The sequence below is a fragment of the Parambassis ranga genome, chromosome 1, assembly GCF_900634625.1.
Source record: "Parambassis ranga chromosome 1, fParRan2.1, whole genome shotgun sequence".
Taxonomy (NCBI): domain Eukaryota; kingdom Metazoa; phylum Chordata; class Actinopteri; family Ambassidae; genus Parambassis; species Parambassis ranga.
In genome coordinates, this window is record NC_041022.1 from 1,787,271 (window position 1) to 1,807,998 (window position 20,728).

Sequence of the window (20,728 nt, forward strand, 5' to 3'; positions counted from 1 at the left end):
GCCATCCGAAAGAAGATTATGTTTTTTTTTTGAAGTAGGACCGAATAAATATGCAAACGGATAAAGAGAGACAACAGAAATAGTAGAGGTGTCAGACTCTCCTTTCATATTCTCTCCCTTTACCTTCCGTTCTTTATAGTCGATGAGCATGGATCAGTGTGTCTGTGTGTGTGAGTCTGTGTGAGATAGAGCCATCCTGGCAGCTTGCCTTTGATCTCATCTTTGGCAATAACGCTCCAACTTCAAATGGCCTCAGCCATGGCAGGTAGATGTCTCTGGCTCTGCGACCAAGCGCCATTTGCATCCCAGACTGACAGCGGCGGCGGCGCAGGTCGCTGTGTCTCCCAGGACTACAGCCTCACTCGGACTCTGGAAAAAGGGGGGTTATGGACTAAAATGTGTGTGCGTGCAGCTGCTTGTGTGTCTTTTTGTGGCAGCATTACAGTGTGTTGATGGAGATGTTTTGTGAGTTGGTGTCATGTTTGTTTTTTGCACCTTCACGCTCCGTTAATTTACACACTGATGCAGCAAAAACATCTCGAGGGGATGTAACACATCGACTGTTAATTAAGTGAAATTGACTTAGTGAGAACACGTTCACCAGCTTTTATTACATCCGTGCTCTTCATTATTGATATCTTATTGAACGCACCTCCTCCGTGCTTCACAGACAACAAGTCCTTTATTTTCACTTTGTGTGATGTATGTTGATCAGACTCATGCTGACATTATTATTAATTAGGGGTGGAGCGGTTCACTAAATCCACGGTTCGGTTCGTATCACAGTTCTGAGGTCACGGTTTTCGGTTCGGTTCACACTGTTGAGGATTTTTCTACTTTTAACACTGGAAATACCAGATGAGCACAAAATATATCCTAATTATCCAACATTCAACATATTTAAGAATCAGTTCAGTGTTTCCATCATTATATCAGGTGAAGTCAAATTTTATTTCTTTTTAATTTCTATATAGCACCAGATCCTAACAGAAGCCATTTAAGAAAACCTTTCATATACAACAGGTCTACACCTTGTTCTTTTATTAAACAAACTAAACAGCTCATGTTATTCATCTTATCTGCACGGCAGCATGTCATTTGTCTGCATGGTTGTGCGTTTACATTTCACCGCTGCTGTCTGCACACACAGACACATGCGCAGACAAACACAGACACGTGTGCGCACATACTCCCACCGTCAGACAGAGACCAACATGCTAGTTGGATAGACTGAACTCTACGACTACGCTAGGCTAAGCTAACGGTGCTAATGGTTTTTATTTTTGCCATTGAAATATGCTCTTTACATCCCGCTCTGTGAGCATTGATGGTACCAGCAGCAACTTTGACAAAGAGACTATGAATTAGATTTATTTGTGTTCTTTCATTAAACTTTAGAACTTTCTTAGAAAATGTAAAGTTGTTGCAACATATTTTTTTTTCTCTTTGTGGTTGAATAATTTTAAAAAAAGCAAAAAGCCACAGCTCTGACAATTACAGGACAGGCTGAGGTTGAATCCAGTGAGAGAAGCTGAAGAAGAAGTTGAAGTGATAAAAGGAGTTACTCTGGGGGGGTCGGCCTCAGGGTCCAGCAGGTCTAGGGCCAACTGGGAATCCCCAGGGGGAGCTGGAAGGAGCAGGGCGGGGGTCCAAAAAGTGAAATGAAATATCAAATATACAAAAATGTCATTTAATTGTCTTCAGCTCTGTACAGCAGTAAGTCGTAAAAAGTGGCACAGTTATAGTCAGCCTCATCAGAAACAGTAATCCATTTAAAGGTTCTCTTCACCTCTGAAGGATAACTGATTAATACTTTAATTAATACTTTAGTAAGTATTTAAAAGTAGATCGCTTAAGGCTGCTGCCAAGCAGTGTCATACAATGACCAGCAAGGAGCGCCACACCAGTGAGTGCGTGTAGTGCAAGTGTCTTCTGGTTATTGGACAATCCTGCTCTACCACTGAGCCACCGCTGCCCCAAATATATATGGAGATAAAATAAAAAGCCACGCAGAGTTCCGGACCTCAGGGACCTCATGGTAGCTTACGGAGCTGCTGGAGACTGGCAGGCCTGGGTGTCTCTGCTCCCCTTGTGGTTACCATGATCCTGACATGCTAAGCTATTTGGAGAATCGATACATGTGTGGATGTGTTAGCATGCTGACAACCTAGGCAAGGACCAAACCCTCACATAACTACGATGGAGATCACAGCGATACCTGTTGGACGTATCATAGTACTTATCGTTACTGGTGGACTCGTGGATAGTCTAAAATTTGGCAAAACACTGCGTTAAACTCCCTCATGTGGCCAAAAAGTGTACTACAAATACAGACCCATATTATATCTGCTCTCCAACGTGTCCACGTCCAGTCTGTGGGAATGGATACTGTGATGTTGTGCTCTTCTCCAGTACTATGTTCTTTGAAGCTGTAGCTGTTATTCAGTCAGACTGTGTTTCACCATATTTCACAAATGATGACTTTTTTTTGTGCTTGATCTTCTTGTGGGGCTTAAAAACGTCCACTTCTATCATCCCTTTGTTTACTTATTTAGTTTTGGTCTTTCTGGACACAACAAAATACAAAATGTTTGTAACATTAGAGGGATAACAACTTCAAAAAAACCACCTTGACTTCAAAGTTTCTCTTTAACTCCCTCTCTGAGTCAAACCCACCAACCTGTTATGGACATGACGCAGGACAGACACCAGCAGCGATTCGTCTCAGTGGGTGGAGAACATTTTCTCACCCCGATCCTCCGGTGTGAATTCTTCCACTCTCCCACCCCACACACAGCTCTCGGCTTGGCCTCGCAGCCCCGACTTACTCCGTAGCTTGGCCCACCGCCACCATCACTAATACAGCTAACCTTTCTATCATAACAGAGCTTCACGCAGACACACTACAGTTATTAACCTCTGCAGCGGTGCCTCCTTCCAGGGTCTAATTGCTGCCAATACCATGTTACGGCTCAATCTAATAAAGATTATACGTGCTGCGCCAAAAGGACAAATTGTTCGCTAGATTCACTCTGTTCGCTCATTTGGTCCCTGTTGGACATAAAGTTATGTGAGCCGGAGCATAATGAACATGGTAGTAATATTCTTGGATATGAGCCCCATGATTAACTACTGTAGTTCAGACGAGGGAGGAGCGGAGAGACGGGAAGGAAACGGAGGAAAAAGAAGGAGAATAAAAAAATAATTCAATACGCAAACATAAAGTTCGACTCTCTCAAAGTGGCAGCATTGGTTAGAACTCAAGTCTAACAAAAGGGAAAAAATCTTCAATATACTCAAGTGCTTCAAATATTAGTGTGTTTTGATGAATGTGACATGGCTGTCCAATAAAACTCATCTGCACTTGGGTCAGAAAATAACATTTTAATTCTGAGCAGAGCAAACCTCACTGTAGCAAAGAGCTTAACTTTTACTCAAATCTACCAAATGCCTTGCTTTGTCTCCTAAAAATTAAATTTAGATTTTTCCTAAATACATTTTTAGAGTGTATTTGATTGCTGCCTGGATGTTCTGTGCTTGTGTGTTTTATTCCACAGAGGAGTTCCTCGGGGTGGATTGTGAGTGTATGATGAGTTCTGTGTGGTTAAAAACAATTTTTATTAAATTTGAGAAAAGACTGTGTCAAGGTCACCTCTGTTCTCTGATTACTGGGCTGGGTTAGGCTATGGGGAGTCGAGTCATGACCAAAAGTATATGGACACCGACTTCAGTGCACTGCTAGTCTGATTTTAGTTGTAAAAGCATCTTAATGCTTGTTTCCACACACACACACACACACACACACACTCACACACACAGAAACAGTTTGGGGTGAAGAACCTGGCTGTCCAGACCACAGGGCCATCTGAACCTCATCGTCAACTTTACTAATCATACATATACATATCTAGCAATATGTCAAAAATGATTTATGATCAATACACAAATATAGTGTAAGTGACAGCAATATATATTCTTTAAAACATATCCCATAGGATAAATACTATATTAAACATAGCAGGTCAGTATTTGAATTTTTCAAGGTCCTAACTTGTCAGTTTATTGTGTGTTGTTGTAATGTTGTGTATTTCATTGTATTGTGTAAGATAATAATAAGAATAATAAGAATTTACTGTTTTAGCTTTGTGAAGAAATATTAAAAGTGTGCGTGTGTCATAGATAATTATTGTTTAATAACAGCCATCTTAAAGATACAATAGATTAAGTATTATAGTTTTCTTCTGTAATATATCTCTATGCATGACAGTGTCATGACACACATTTGTCCTCACTGAAAAAAGCAGGCAATGCACTATAATAAATGAATACATGAGGAGAATTCATAAAGATAATTAAATGTTTCATGAGTTGTTTGTTGACAGTAAAAACTGCAGGACGCCTTCACATGAATCACTGCTGCACATGCGATCGAGGCCCTGCGGATGCCAGGTGTGTGTGTGTGTGTGTTAAAAACACTGTGTCAGTTTTACATGTGTGGGAGCAGAGCAACAGAATCCAAATTAACTCACAACCGTCAACAGTTTAAATGTGTGCATCTCCTCCTCCCTATATTCAGCGTCGCCTCCCACAAACACGTGCACACGCTGTAATTGGCATCGATTTTATTTTAAAAAAAAATAAATAAATAAAAGCAGGCCTCAAAATGAAGGGAAAGGTAGAGAAGAGAGGGTGAGAGGAAATCCTACCGAGCAATAAGAAAGAGCCACGAGCTAGCCAAATTAGCTTTAGGTGGAGTTCAGTTGTTGAGTGAAAGTGATTGAGTGCTGTTTTAATGGGAGAGTGGGTGGAAGTGGAGAGGCAGAGAGGCTGCATGCCACGGCTAGCTCAATCAACACACACTGACTCTGCTCTCTCCTAGCAATTACCCAAAACACATTTATTTCAGCGCTACAGCCAAACCATTCCCCTCCACAAGCATCACTGAAACCAGTGCAACATCATTAAATAAGGCTGAGCATCGGTGCACAGCACTGTTAACACCAATACAGATTACACCAGCTGTCATTAAAACACATCATTAAATTACACTGACGCTCATCGCTGCAACTTCCAGCCTGGAATCTGCACCTTTCTCTGAAACACACAGGAATTAATTGACACCTCTGCTTTCCCGAAAACCATCAGTCCCCGGCTAATATAAATGGCGAGTGCTGTGACATTGGAGATGTTACAGGAGTCTTGTTACGAGCTGAGGATGCAATCTGATGTGTCCTGGTTAGTATTCCAGTGTTTTGTTGTTGGTGGATCTGTTACAGTGACAGAGAGCTGACAATATAATTATTTCCCCTGTGGGAGCTGACTCCTGGTGATTAGGTGGCGGCGCTGTGATATGTGATGCAGATGGTGATGAGCTGTAAAGAGTGTGTGTGTGTGTGTGTGTGTGTGTGTGTGAGCCTGTGAACGGTCAGCTTCATGAATAAACATGTCATTGCACGACTGCAACGACAATGTGTCATAATCTGTTGATGCACAACAAAATGTCCCTCTGAGATTTCATGTGTGCATCGGGACACACACACACACACATGAACGCTGTGTGTGTGATTAATTGCACAGCAACAGCATCCAGTGTCATTCACATCTTTATCTCAAGGTTACAGAGTGATGAACCAAAGAAGATAAGCAGGCGGTGCAAACAAACACTTTACAAATTACAAACACTTTTCTGGTGTTTACCCCCCAAATCTGATTTGGGGGGGAGTAACAGATTTTTGTATGCAGTCAAATGTCAGGAGTGAAGAGAGAGAGAGAGAGAAGAAAACATATGAGGGAAAAGAAGAAGCCGGGGGAGAGGGGGTGAGGGAGGGAGTGAAAATCCTTGATGCTAACTGTGTTTTTTTTATTCCCTTGTCTGTCTGCATGAGCGACGGAGATCAGAGATGGAGAAATGTCACTTAGCAAGCATTAGGCTACCACTTTCATCTCCCCTTAGATCAGAGAGATGTGGGGGGAGGGACTTTTAAAAAGTTTTAAAGGGCTGTGAGCCTCCCTTTGCCTTTGAAATCATCCCATCACTCATTTTTATCAGCACTGAACATGTAAAACACGCACATCTAAAAAAAAAAAAAAAAAAAAATGTCTCCAGCTAAAAGGAGGCCAGATTTCCTTCCTGCTTTTTTGAGGACGGAGAGATGTGAAGCTGTGCCCGTTAGAAGGTGGAGAGCAAAAGCGGAAAGAAGTCTGCCTGTTTTATCTCGGTTCTCTCTTTAAACGTGCCGGTCTCTGTCCACAACCACAACCCAAACATGTCACGTTGTTACTGTAGCTTTCTGTAATTGCAGGACTTGTCAGCGCAGCGATAAAAGCTGCCATTTTGTTGTTGTTTTGTTTTGTAGGGACATGATTTATGTCCTGTTTTTATTTATATAATCTGTTGTTGCCTTGTTTCTATCTCTTGGTCCTGTTATGTAGAATAGACCCCAAGAAACCCAGTGTGATTACTGTGTTTCCAGCTGCTGTATCAGGGATCCATAAACAAACAAACAAACAAACAAACAAATGTCAGCATAATGATGCCTTCAGTTACAAGGCAGGCTGACTTTTTTTGTTTCTGTTTAACTCGCTCACTCACTGCTGTTGTGAAAAGATGGACTGCGTTCGTTAGCTGCGAACGGTTTGTTTCGTGCACACGAACAGTTTGACTTTAAAAGTTATCATGTTTTCCAAAGTTAGCCACAATCCATTTGTCTTATCAAGGCTGCTTTTTTAAAAATGTACACAGAGGATTAGCTTGAAAAATAAAACATGAGGTCAATATATTTGAAGTCCTTGAAAGCGGAGTTTTGTGGCCACATCTCTGTGTGTTCATGGGACTCGATGCTATGAGCTGATGGTCTTTTAATTATAAAACCACTGCATGACACACTGTGCGACGTGGATCTAATCAACTTTGGTACGACATCAAGTTTGATGCATGCAGATTGTACGATGAACATTTACTGGATCGCAGGCGATCACAGGTTATAACGTACGTCAACATGCGAGGAGCAGGAGGAGGACGTGGATGCGGGGTGACAGGTCGTAGCAACTGTCACACTGTGAGACAGTCACCCTAAATTTCTGACACCGCCTCAGCTTGTCTTTGGTCGCAAGATGCTGACAACGGCCGTCGTGGAACCTGCCACACAGTGCGACGTAAGACCACCGATTTAGAGCCACGACCAAAGACATCTCCACGATTCTCCTACTATGGTCGTCTTACGTCTGCGACAGTGTAAACCGGGCATAAGACAAACCATGGTCCTCACCTGACCCAGACTCCCACGTGAACGCTCTCTGTCCACACCAGCCCCAACCGACCTTCTTATGCAGACTTTTGCGGCTGTATTGGTTCCATGATCGGATGACGCTGGGCTATAGAACAACTGATCTTTTCTGCATTGATTGACTCATGGATTGATTGTCCATGAGTCCATCAATCAATGTATTATGACAATTTACGTACAGACCAGAGGAACATGTTCTAAAATTCTTCCTTTAGTGTCTAATTGTTGCAGCTTTAGTGTGTATAATGAGGATTTAGGTGATAACTTTGGTTGGCGCAAGTTCTTGCTGTGGAAGAACTTGCCTGTGCTGACCTCAAGGTCACATGACACCTGACTTAACAAATCCTTAATGGGCTGTACAGGGAAGCGGAAAACAGCAGACATATGGCGGCCGCCTGGCTGTCCACAGACTGTGTCTGTGTATGTATAACCTGCAGAACTCTTTGTGCTAATTTTGGCTCCTCTTGCTGGCTGTGTCACACCATCAGCATGTCTGTGCTTTACCTTTGATGTTGTGATTTATCTTCTTTTTAATCTCATTTGGCTTTAAGATACAGAACAGAAACCTGCTTATTAATCTCCTCTGCATGACTCTCACAGCGTCATCATCTTTCTGCGGGCTCTTTTGATGCCTCCACATCACAGACGGTGATTGCACCACGGTGCATGTGTTCTCGGTATCAATCTTTAAAATATGGCTGTCCCGACCACGTTTTATGATCTAATATTTATTTCAGTGCCACATTTGACCGTTTTTCCCATCATTATGCAAATCACAATGCATATTTTAGGACACCATAAAACCCAGTAAAGAGCTACGTAGAAATGCTTTTCTTCTCTAAAATAACTAGTCATTTATGTGATATAGAGAAACAATGTCACTGTGGATTATCAATGCCACTCCTGTGATGGCGTCGTTTCCATTCTGGTTGCTTTGCCAGAAGATTTAAAGTTCTGGAAGAAGACCCTCCGGGATTTCCCTCACAAGCAGACCAGCTGCACCAAACGTCACTACCCGGTGAGCTGGTGCTGAGTTGTGACCCACGTGTGTGCAGGAGTGTCTGTGTGTGTCTGTATGTGAGCTGTGTGTGTGTGTGTGTTAGCGTGGGCCCCTGTTATTTGTGAAGTTACAGTTGAATCGTCAGAGCAGATAAAAATTAATGACTTTCCTCGCCAAGCCCGAGCTCTCCACCTCAGCATTACAGTGCATCATCATGAGCGGCGACAGTTACACACACACACAAACGGAATCATCTGCAGATAGATGCACACGTGTGTGTGTGTGTGTAGGAGGGAGGAAGATGGAAAAATGCTCCTAAATCCACAAACGCACACCGAGTTCACTCTCTCATTCACACATAATCACATATCTCTTGGCAGACTTTGTTTCAATTAACATTTTTATTACACAGAGGGAAGGATTGGAAGTCAGAGAAGTCATATCTCGTTGTGTCTGTGTGTGTGTGCATGGCGCAGTGTGGCACGCGCCACACTCGCATACATGCAAATGAGCCTTTGTGCACATTTACATTGAGTGGCATAGGAAAAATAAATTTGTCATTATGGATAGAAGAGTTCTGAAGCTCAGTGGAGAGGCAGGAAGAGCGATGCCACGAAGGGAAATGATAAATAAGGGGAAAGATTTAAATTCATTAACTTTCTTCTTGCTCTTCACATGCAGGAAGCTTCATACAAATTGAGTTTTTCAATCAAGTATTATTGGCTGAGTGAACCGAGGGGCCACAAATGGAAATGGCTCTTAATTGTACGTGCACTTCTCCTGCCGTGTGAGCCTTCATAAGTGGTGTCATGGCTTCCTTCAGAGTCCCATCACCTCTGCTGAACTGGTTCCTGGGTCCATTAAGGCCTCTGTGGTCAAGGTCTGTATGGCTATTAACCCCTTCCAGCAGTGGCACCGGGGATGTAATTCCTAATGAGCAGTTATTGAACACAATCGTCAAAAAAGCAGCAAACTTCAAAGAGGAGAGAAAAAGGTAAAAGATAAAGCAAAGACAAAGATATGGAGCAGTGTAGGGACGAAGGAGAGGAGACCTCAAGTCAGGTACACAGAGCTACAGTCATTTGCTTTGCCTGATCTGAACTACAGGTGGAGACAAAATGATTAGCTTCTCTATGAAAATTGAAGCTTACATTATTTTATGTTGTGCATAGAAATTCTTTGCCATAGCCTAAAGGTCAAAACTATAGCCCATTCCCTTTGGGGAATTTATGGAACTCCTCCAGATTTTCAATCAGATCTAAGTCAGGACTTTGTGCAGGTCAGTCAGTAACATTCACTTTGCTCTCCTGGAGGTGGGTCTTCACTAGTGTTCTTTAGGTTCTACACCTCTCCTTTCTGTCTCCACATGAAGACAACGTCTCTGTGAACACAGAGCTCTAGTTTAACTTCATCTGACCAAATGACTTCCAGTCTGTGTGCTCTGTCTCCAGGTGGTCTCTAGCAGACTTCAGTCTGTGTGCTCTGTCTCCAGGTGGTCTCTAGCAGACTTCAGTCTGTGTGCTCTGTCTCCAGGTGGTCTCTAGCAGACTTCAGTCTGGTTTGGAGGTGTCTTCTCTGCAGTCTGGCAGTCCATTCCTGTGCAGGACTCTTCAGGTCCAGACCTGGTTAAATCCTTCACTAGTGTCTCTGCAGCTGTTCTCGGCTCTTCAGACCCATCTCTCATGTGTTTCTCTTCCTGTCTCTCTCTGTCTGGTTCTGTTTGACTCTATTTGAACTTCCTGATTAAACCTCTCACACCAACTAATTTTGTCTCTAACTGCATTTGCATTATGCAGTAAGGAATATGATATTTGATGGGGACTGCGAGCACTCACTCGCAGGCAGTTTGCGGCAGTTTTATTTCATTTTGGATCATCATCAGTGGGGTTTTGCCTCCCACCAGCTCCCTAACCAATAATGAAGCGAGAGGAGGAGAAACGGAGAGGACCCTGCACATCAGTTTACATAAAATTGCCACATGAAAGCTGTTTGTAAAGAGATCTGTGATTTTTGCCGCGGTCTCTTTTAATTGAGTCATTGAGAAAGATGCTCCCCACTGACGGGGAAAGAGTGAGATAGAAATACAATAATCTCTTCAATGTCACCCGTTGACATGGTGTGACTGTCGAGAGGCAACAAGGACAGCAGGAAGAGAGGCAGATAAACAGAGGGAAAGTGAGAGTGGAGGTTAAGTAAGATGGAAGGATGAAGAGACAGAGAGGGAAGAATGGGAGCAGAGGGAGCGCTGAGTTTTGTCTGTCAGAGTTGATTAGCGTCAGCAGCAGACGCAAAGATTGATGGACGCTTTGGGGAGGAAGGCGTGTACGAATAGGCCTTCCAGACATATTCACCTTGAAAAGCAGGCGTGGAGGTGTGCGTCTGTACATCATGCTGCATCACACTTTAAATCTAACCTCATGATGGAGGGTGTAGGGCTCGACCCCTCCGCGATCCCACATCAATCACAGCCTCATTCCCTCTGCCCGCCCGAGAGCTTAGCCACGACCTCTGACCCCACCCCTCCATGCACCACACGGAGGGCCAACAGGAGCAAACGCACCCTCCACATTCAGAGGTCAGATACAATATTTCCCCAAGAAACAGCCGTCTGAGATGTACCGCATCCGCAGCTTGACATGGCTGAATAATGTAGGGTGCGCCGCCCGCCCATAACGCAGGTGATCATTTGTGCCCCCCTCCCTCCTGTGAAATAAAAGACCGACTTTCAAGAGCGTTTGGGACAATTACACAACAAGGCTGCGCGGGTCAGGAGCCATATTGTGTAAGGTCAAAGCTGTAATTGCATTTTGGACTCAAATGAAGGTATATCAGCAACAATATGTCACACAAAGGTCCGACTAAGACTGTTAGTGTAAAAAACAGTCCAAATATTAACTCATGTTATCAACAATGATTTTTTGGAGTCAGACATATCCTCTAAAATTAGCATGCTAACCAGCTAGTCCCCTGTGTCCAATCATACTTTTGCTCTGTGCTCTAACATAAGCTGCAGCCATTAACATGACTGAGTGAGCAGCATTCTAAAAGCCTTGGCCTTGTGACGTTAATAACCCTTTCCACTCTGAAAGTTCTTTTTACAGGTACCATGCTGTTAAGAGCAGCCTGCTGCCCATTTCTGAAGGTTGCATTGACCGAAGAGACCGCTGAGTGCTGCTATCATTTTTATATATATATATATATATATATATAAAAAATGTCATAGTGCTATTCTTCATTTCTATTCCAGGAAATGTTGATGAGCTGCAGTTATAAGCACGTTCAATAACACCAGTGTTACAGTATGGTTATACAGATATTAACTCTTTTAAATTCAGGTAAACAGAAGTAGTTGGAATATACAAATAAAGACAAACTGAATGCACTGTTAAGGGATTAACCTTTTACTAAAACCTAAAAATGTGTTAGCATTGTAGCACTTTAAGTTCGCCTGTCCTGAATTTGTGGTTTTGAATGGGGTTAAAACGGATCTGATGCTTTAACTAGGTTGTAAGGTCACAGTCATGCGTTACCTTTTTACTTTTGGTGATCATACTTTGACTTAAAAAATGGTATTAGTTAGAAAATTAACTGCTGATGGTTGTTTTTGGTCAGTGTAAGCTTTGACATGTATAAATAAGATCATCTTTTATTAGTTCTTCATGTATTGTAGTGCAGCGCACGGCTGGACTGATGTTTTATTCTAAGAATAATAAGAGTGGTGTTATTTATGTAAGCTAGTATAGGTGTACACTGTGCATACATATATGAGTCTAATCTCAATGCCTGAGTTTTATCCAAAAGAAACATATTTACCACTTAAAACGTGGCTGTACTGTCCTTCGCCAGCATCGGACACTTCCTCACTTCCTAAGCAATCGCTAAGCTACATGCTGTGACATAAGATCATCCCACACACATTCCCCTCAGCCTGATAGTCAGGAATCAGTGGCCACTTGATGAACTGCACTTCTGTGTTGTTGTTGTTGTTTGTTCCTCAAACTTGGAGGTTTGCCACCAGATTTAGACCAAACCACAATGTTAAACTGATGGGTTAAAAAAAAAAGGATTTTTCAGACATAGCAACAGTAACCAGGGGCCTGTCCATCACCCGTCTCCAGCTTCATTTTGATTTGTGCCTCCCTGCTGTTCCAGAATTCACCCACATTCTTCTGTCCCTAAAAAGTAACAAAAGAAAAACGCTGCCCTCAAAGGGAACTTCATTCTGTTATCTCAGCAACTTCCTGTCACTCTCTCTTCAATCTGTCACCCGTTGGATGAAACCTCCCTTTCTCTCATGTTACTTTACACTTTCAGCGTACCCTCATCATCTTCCTCTCTTTGGTCCTTCGTTCCACTTCTCACCTCTCTCCTCTTTTTTTTTCTTCTCAGCTCACATCACAGCCTCACATTCGCACCCGATGGGGTTTTGATATTTCTGTATTCCTTTTTTTCTCTCTGCTAGCTCTCTTTTTCTCACTTGTAATGTCCTTGGTTTGATGCCCCACAACCCAGGCTCGAGGAAATGTGAAATGAGCAAGTGAGGTGCTGAGAAACAATAACAACAGGATGCATCTGGCAAAGGGAACCCTCTCAGAGTTCTATTACCGTACTCCTGACTCTGTATGTGAGTGTGTGTGTGTGTGCAAGTGTGTCTGCTTGGAATTATGGTTGCCCTTGAGATAGAAGTCAACCTTTGAAGCTGCAAACTGCCTTCATAAGCACCTCTAAAGTGGCTAAAAAAAAACGTTTCCACAGCACTGGCTGAGTGGAAACTCGGATACTACTGTGTGTTTGTATGGTTTTTAAGCTGAGATGATATCTGTAGTTTTGGGTGCAATCAACTTTGAGCCAGTTCTGGCGGATCAATGGAGCTTTGCACTCAATTCTGAGCTAATCCACCCAAAGAAATGTAGTATTTTCCACATCGTGTTTTTGTCACACTTTTGCCGTATCGATGTGAAAGTTTTGATTTGGAGAAGAATGCTGCAAAATTGCTGAAATGGTCAATATGGTGTCTATTGTGTCCAGTACAATCGCATGAGGACTGTAATTTAAACTGTATCCACAAAGACACACAAAGTTTAAAATGATTACCTTTTCAATGCCACTTTGTTGCTGAAATAAGGTCTTACAGGTCAAATTCAAGAGGTGAGGACAAAGGTCCAAGCTGGTCTGAAGGTATTTCTCCAGTGTTCCTGCAGTGGAGAAACAGAAAGTATTGTGAAGTTGAGCAGTGGCATTATCAATAATGTGTGTATTTTCTTCTGAAATGGGAGTTGGAGACACCTTTTGGGCTGCACAATTCAGAAAGGAGGGCCTGAGGAACACAGGTGCAGCTGTGTGATGTACTCACATGATGAGCAAGTTTAGGAAGTGTGTACACTCTCATGTAGAGTGATGACAAACTAGCAAAGCAGTGTTGGCCTCATTGTGCAGCAATAAATGGCTCCAGCTAGTGTAACATGTTGATTACCTCTTGGAGGTGGATCTAGCCGGATCGGCTTATGTCTGGCTCAGGTCTGAACGCAAATGCGATCCAGCTAAGTATGTGATACTTCTGGGTTCACAGTGTCCGGGTCGCATACAAAAGCCGTATGTAAACAACCGTCGAACTCCCGACAGCCCCAGGGCTACAAAGGAATAAACTGCTTTTTGAACCGGAAAAAAACGAAAGCACGAGCGACACAGGACAAAGAAATGCATGACGCATGTGCACACGCGGCCCTACCGCGGCTTGAATGGACTCTGTATATTACAAGGCGCCACCTAGCAGTTTGGAGGACAACAAACAAGCCGGGATAAGCCGGATTAAACGCGGACAGATTTTCATGAGGTTTTGAGACACAGTGCACTAAAATCATGAACTACCAGCACTTACACATGCACACGGCACATGCTGCACCACATTTTCAATATTCAGCTGATTGAAATATTGTTGACCCAGGCGTAAACTGTGCTTAATGGCGATGTAAGCAGAGCAGCTCACTTATCCTGTTGCCGTCGTTGTTACTGCTTCCTGCACCCCGAGTGCCTGAACTTTAAGTGTGCTGTGAACAAAAGTATTTGTTCCTTTTTACTCTTGAGGTTGTCTAACTGCTGATACAGAGCAATGCTTCTTCATCCTCTATCTGCTTTTCCTTCTCTGTGTACATATTTTGTTCGCTCTCATGGTTGGAGTTTGACCCGAGGGTTTTTTCTTCACAACATGCTGAGGTTCTGATTGGAAGCCAGGATAACTCCAGCCCTCCCACTGTCTTTTTGTGCTGAAATCAGGCAGACCGACACAGAGAGGGTCATCCGTGTTTATCTGTAACTGCGTGTGTGTGTGTGTGTGCAAAAATGTTGTCTTAAAAAATACTTTCCACTTGGATTTCATGAACTTCCACCGATGTGCATATATACAAGGCAAAACCACACATTGACGTGTATGTATGTATGTGTGTATATATATATATATATATATATATATATATATATATATATATATATATATATATATATATATATATATATATATATATATATATATATATATAGAAGTTTCACTGAAATAACCTTCACTCTGTGTGGATGGAGGCATTGTGCTGTTACATTCTTCTGGCATGGACTGACAACCTTTTTAAATTCATTAAAACATGTTAAAAACATTAATTGGAAAATTCCAATCTTCAGATTTTGAACATTGTTATTAACAGGTTTAGCAGATTCTGGAGTTATCACATACTTTTTGAACAGGCTGGACGTCTCAGTATTTTATTCTCCGGTGTGTACACAATCATTTCACTTTACTAAACATTGTTGCAGGAAATAATAAGTTTCTGTTTTGATAGAAGAACTTCAGCTCTGAATTATAGTGTTAGAAATGTTTCACCGCCTCACGGCCAAGTTGATGTTAAAATGCCTCTTTCTGCTAAATCACATATTTGATTCATGGCCATGTGCCATCAATGTATCATCAGTGTTAAAAAACAACAAAACAAAAACAAGAATGGAATGATGTGGCTTTTAATGCGGATATAACCAAAAACAATCAATGGAGGCTTAGATTTGAGTCACACATGGAAACGAAGCGTGAGCAGCAAACCTGAAGGAATTCTAGCAGCAAAACACCAATGAGGTGATTCTGCTGAAGGAGAAATACTTTACCTCATGAGCTGGATTCTTGATAATCAATCTTAACAGGCTTCAACTTACCGTATTTTCGCGACCATAAGGCGCACCACATTATAAGATGCAGTCTCAATTACGGGGTCTATTTCTGTCCTCAGCACATACATAAGGCGCACCGTAATGTAAGGTGCATGCTACCCAAAAAAAGGTAACGAAGCAAAACAGTGAGTTAAGTCGAACTTTATTAGAGCTATATACAATACACTCACATTTTAATCAATCATTTTAATTACGGCAAGATCCGAATTCGTCTGCTTCACCTGGTTTTTTACACCGGTGGTGAGACAGGCCTGCATGGAGTCGCTTATCAGCAGGGACGGTGATGCGTGGAAAAAACCATCCGGTCCCTTCACATAAACCTGCCAGGCGCTGTACCGTAGCGTTCAGCTGATTGGTGAATTGCTGCCAGCGTTCGTAGTGTATGTATTACGTAGTATCCATCTGATTGGTTCATCCCTGCTAGCGTACGTAGTGTACATATGACGTAGTGTTCAGCTGATTGGTGAATTGCTGCCAGTGTACGTAGTTTACGTATCAGGTCCCTGTGTCTGATACTCAACCCATACATAGGGTGCACCAGATTATTAGGCCCACGGCTGACTTTTGAGAACATTTTAAACTTTTAGGTGCTCCTTATAGTCGTGAAAATACGGTATATGATTGGTGGTAGTTGGGACCAATCAACATCCTGTAAGGAAGTGAAAGCAGCAATGAGCCTGATTTAGGTGTGATGATGATGCATGGTGGTAAAAGGCCATAGCAAGTTTGTAACATAAACTGTATATAAAGATAGACGACACCACTCCGCCTGCACCTATCGTATAAAAGTATCTGCAGATATTAATAATCAGTCTGCTTAGTTGAGGTTGAAAGGTGAAGCACATCCCTCCCTTAACCTAATGCATAACATGGCTGCACCGTGGGCTTAAGCAAAAGCCTTAGGTTTAATGAACTATACTGATGTGTGTTCTGTGCATGTGTTCCTTAGAAAGACATCAAACACTGTACTGAGAGGATAACTCATTTTCAAAAGACCTTGATGTCTTTTCTCTTCAGTGATTGGTTCAGATAGTTTGATTCGTGTTTTCTAAAACTTTATTTCACATCATCTATTGATATTTTTGTTGAATATGTGACAGAAAGGGCAAATTCATCTCTGTTCTTCGACTCTGTTCTGACTTCACGTTTTGCTTCACAAAGTATGTCAAACAAAACATTATATTTTCACATACCATTGTTTCTTTTACAGAACATTTTGATGATTTCTACTCTCCATAAAATCAGCTTTGAAAAGGGAAAATTGCTTTTTTTTCCAAACGTTAGGTACACTTCTGCAAGAACACAATCACACTTCTATTGTCCACTTTAAGTAAGTTTCAAACGGCAGCATTATCATTCAGACATGAAATATGGAAAGCAACAAAATCAGGCTCGATGTCTTCGAGTCTGACTGTCTTCCGCGTGTAGTAATGGCAGAGGTTCAATCATTCTGAAGTTCTGCTTTTTCTTTTTGAATTCATGTAACTTTCCTTTAAGATCTCATAGATGAAAGTTTTGCCACTCAGGCATCAACTCAGCCAACAGGAGCTTCATGACACCACAATAATGACCTCCCATTGCGTCTCCTTGATATCCTCCATTGTCTATCGTTCCCCTTTTCAGAGTAAGAAGGAAGACAAGAGAGGAGGGGGAAAAGGTTGTGGGGACTCATTACAGCTGTGGGGATTGCTGTCTGTCTGTGTGTCTCTCCATCCCCTGATTTTTAAATCCCTTGTGTTTGCCCTTGCTGATTCCCCCCCCCCCCCCCCCCCCCCCCATTCTTGTTAGCAGGACAGGCTTTGTATTATAGTGACAAGTTGGTGTGTTTGTGAAAATGACTTTGAATGTCTGTTGCATGTGTTGCAAAGAGGGGGGTGGGAAGCGTCTCCCCCAAACTGGCCCTGATAGGTTCCCTCATTCAGAAAGCAATCAGGGACTCTGTGGCTTCCTCGCTGTCTTTCAATCACTCCCTCCATCACTGATGTAATTTGTCATTAGCAGAACGGAGAAACTTTTAATTGAGTCTAAACTGTTGAGGAGCAGATGACAACTCCTTCCTCGTGTCATTTGGCCTGTTTTGTTTGCTTTGCTTTTGTGTCGGTGTAAAGAATAACCTTTGTTTTTTCATCATGTTTGATTATCCCTGTGTGTGTGTGTGTGTGCAGTGTGTGTGTGTGTGTTTCACACCTTTATGTGGTGTGAATCTCTAGTTGCTTGTCCTGTTTTGACCTCTCCAATTAATTTCACCATTAAAGCCAGATCTCAAGGTGAATTGCAGAGATTCACAGAAAGGTCAGTGCACTGTATTTATGTATATTCAACAAAATTTTAATTAAGCAGCAGTCATTAAAAATTCACATAGTGTGTTGGCTGCTCAGGGGGGTTGAGTGTGGTGGAGAATGGCATAAAACATTTACGCTTTAAAGCCATCTGAGCAGAAGTAATTTACTGTCAACCGCAGCCATGAGCAGCAGCTCAAACACCAGAGTGGGAAGATGTGTGAAAATGCACAGTTTGCATGGAAACATCACACATATATGACAGATAGTTAATCATTTACCACCTTCACTGATGCTCGTAAAGTAAATGTCTTAAATTGGACTTTAATGTGAAATCTTCCTTAAAGTGCTCCTTTGTTTGCTCTGTCTCAAACATGAGCACCTCATCATGACATTTTATTCAAAGCAGCTGCATTGATCACATGTTAGCACTCAATGCTACAGGAAGATGAATGCCACTCCAACAAATCTCAACTCAAATCCTAATTAACCTTTTAAAAGAAGTTATTTAAGTGTTCTTTTTTGGGAGATATGTTGATGTGTTAGCAAGTGGTGGAGGGTGTTAAGTAAAACCCCCACCCACCACCACCACCCACACGGCACTCCAGACACACTGAGGAGCAGCTTCAGCAGCAGACTCCTGAAAGCTCGGCGCTCTAAGGAACGGTTCAGGAAATCCTTCCTGCCTTCCACCATTAGACCCTTAAATCCATCTGTCTCAGTCAGAGCTGTGCTCACAGATTAATGCAGCATCTCAGTGTTCAGTTACAATAACTACATGTGTGTTGCTGTATGTATATAAGTGTTTTACTGTATTTATTGTATGATCATTCTACAGTAATCCGAAGCCAACTGATAATAATAATGATAATTACATAAAACTGCAGCACTCTATCTGTTCATGCTTTGTCCCTGTAGATATAACGATTGCTGCCTCCAGGCATGGATAATAAAGCCAATCATGTTAGAGGATGTAAGACATACATAAAAGAAAGGGTTGGTACACAGGTATCTACAGTGAATAGTCCTATTCAGCTACTGCTCAAATCCATGTCATGGCAACATCCACTCAATGCAGTAGAGAAACGACAGTGTACCTCTTCTCTTCTCTTTTTTATGTTAGAAACAAATGTCTTTGTGCTAACCAGAAGTGCATCAGGTGTTTCACACTAGTTTCACCCATTTCTCACCCATTGTAGCAGCTGGCTGTAACATGTGAGTCAATCCCCATCACCTTTACAGCATTTTCTAACGTAACTCACTAGTTTTTATTATGTTAGGACTTAAGATTACATTTAATTATGGGCGTGACCGCTTTGAGTGACAGACAGGTGTCGTATCACAGCACAAGCTCCCTGCTTCCCGCCTCAGCTCCATTCGTGCTCCAGCTCTTGGTCTGTATTTGGAGTTTAGTCGGACTGTGGCAACACGGAGACGTTTGGTGAGCTTTGATGCCACTTAGACACTGATATGTAAATGTAGCCACGCACTTCATATACAGTATGTTTATATTACTGAATACTGTGCATTTGAAAAGTGCTTTGGTCACATCCTGTATAATCTCCCCCAGTGTTTGTCTATATACCCCACAGTGACTCCACCGTCAGTGTCACAGCAGGAGTCCCACAGGTGATGGTGCTCTAAATCACAAAGCGCTTAATTACGCTGGTAGGTACAAGTTTCTTCATTTGTATCAAATCCCACCGGCTTACTGCACGACTTAGGCGATGACACCTTGAACATCAAGCGCACTTTGATTTTTCTCAGTACCTGTGTAGTTATTGTAACTGTGCAAATTCAATCAATTCTCCCTGCTTGCTACGTGCATTGATGGCTCTTTAATATCTGCATTTTCCATTTACCTCACTGCTTCAAACAAGCACGTGTTAAGGAGACAGACACACAAACACACACAGAGTCCCTTTAGAATTCTATTAAAAATCACATTTTTTGTTGAATTGTATGCCCGAAAGTTAAAGTGGCTTAGCCTAAGAAGTACATTAAAAATCCCACACAAGATAGAGGACAGAAGGCAGCTATAGGAGGTAGGAAACGGCTGTGTGTGTGTGTGTGTGTGTGTGTGTGTGTGAACCCATGCTTCGATAATGGTATTTCTGGATATATCCCAAGTTATTACTGTAAATCAGGCAGGCTTTCAAGACCTTTAACACAAAGTAACAGTCCCTAACAGCAGCCCTGGGCTGCCATATAGAAATTACATGAATATGGATTAGGAAGAAAAAATAGAATGGAGGAGAATAAGAGAGAGATAGAAGGACTGAGCGAGGAAGAGGAACAAGAGACGAGAGGAAGGAGGGGAATTATATTTGGATGGAGAGGGAGGAGAAAATGCCGAGAAATGACGATGGACAGATTGAGGGGTGGAGGGAGGTTAAATAGGAGAGTGGTGTTTGATAGAGGTGTAACAGCGTGAGGTGGGTAAGAGGGGGCGGCTGTAGAATGTGCAGGTGGAAGGGCAAAGCAGGGCCAAGGTCTGCAATGGAAGGAATGGATGTGATGGAGAAATGGAGAGGGGGAAAAGAAAAACGCAAAGAAGAGCCATTTCAAATCAAGAGTCTTTCATCAGAAGTGGACCGCTTCCACCCCTGGCCCTTTGGCTGAGGCTCACAACAGTCTGCAGTCATATGCAAACCAGGCAAATTTATGGAAATGACCGGTCCAGTGTGGACTTTAAAAATAGGATCGACTCTCCAGCTTGCTCATGAATCATGCATCCATTTTCAAGTCGGAGACTTTCACTAATGGGTCATTGTGAGAAACTGACCCTCATTTGGCACTGTACTATAGTATGTGATTATTTCAAAAGCATATGGAGGCCATAACGGAGTGGAAAGCCATCACCGAGGCCAAACCTTCACAGAGAAGATGACTGCTGCTTCAGGCGTGTCGCTGACTTTTTAGCCGCAGTAGTCTGATCCAACACTTTGGTCAAA

The 20,728-nt window shown here is 42.4% G+C and overlaps 1 long non-coding RNA gene across 1 annotated transcript; it reads right to left on the reverse strand.

Moving 5' to 3' along the window:
* Positions 1-8,738: 8,738 nt before the first annotated feature.
* LOC114440784 (uncharacterized) lies at positions 8,739-14,440 on the reverse strand. The gene is made up of 3 exons (XR_003671214.1): positions 14,165-14,440; positions 13,381-13,481; positions 8,739-9,216 (listed from the first exon to the last, which is right to left on the reverse strand). It is a non-coding gene; the product is annotated as an uncharacterized LOC114440784 (long non-coding RNA).
* Between the last annotated feature and the right edge of the window lie 6,288 nt (positions 14,441-20,728).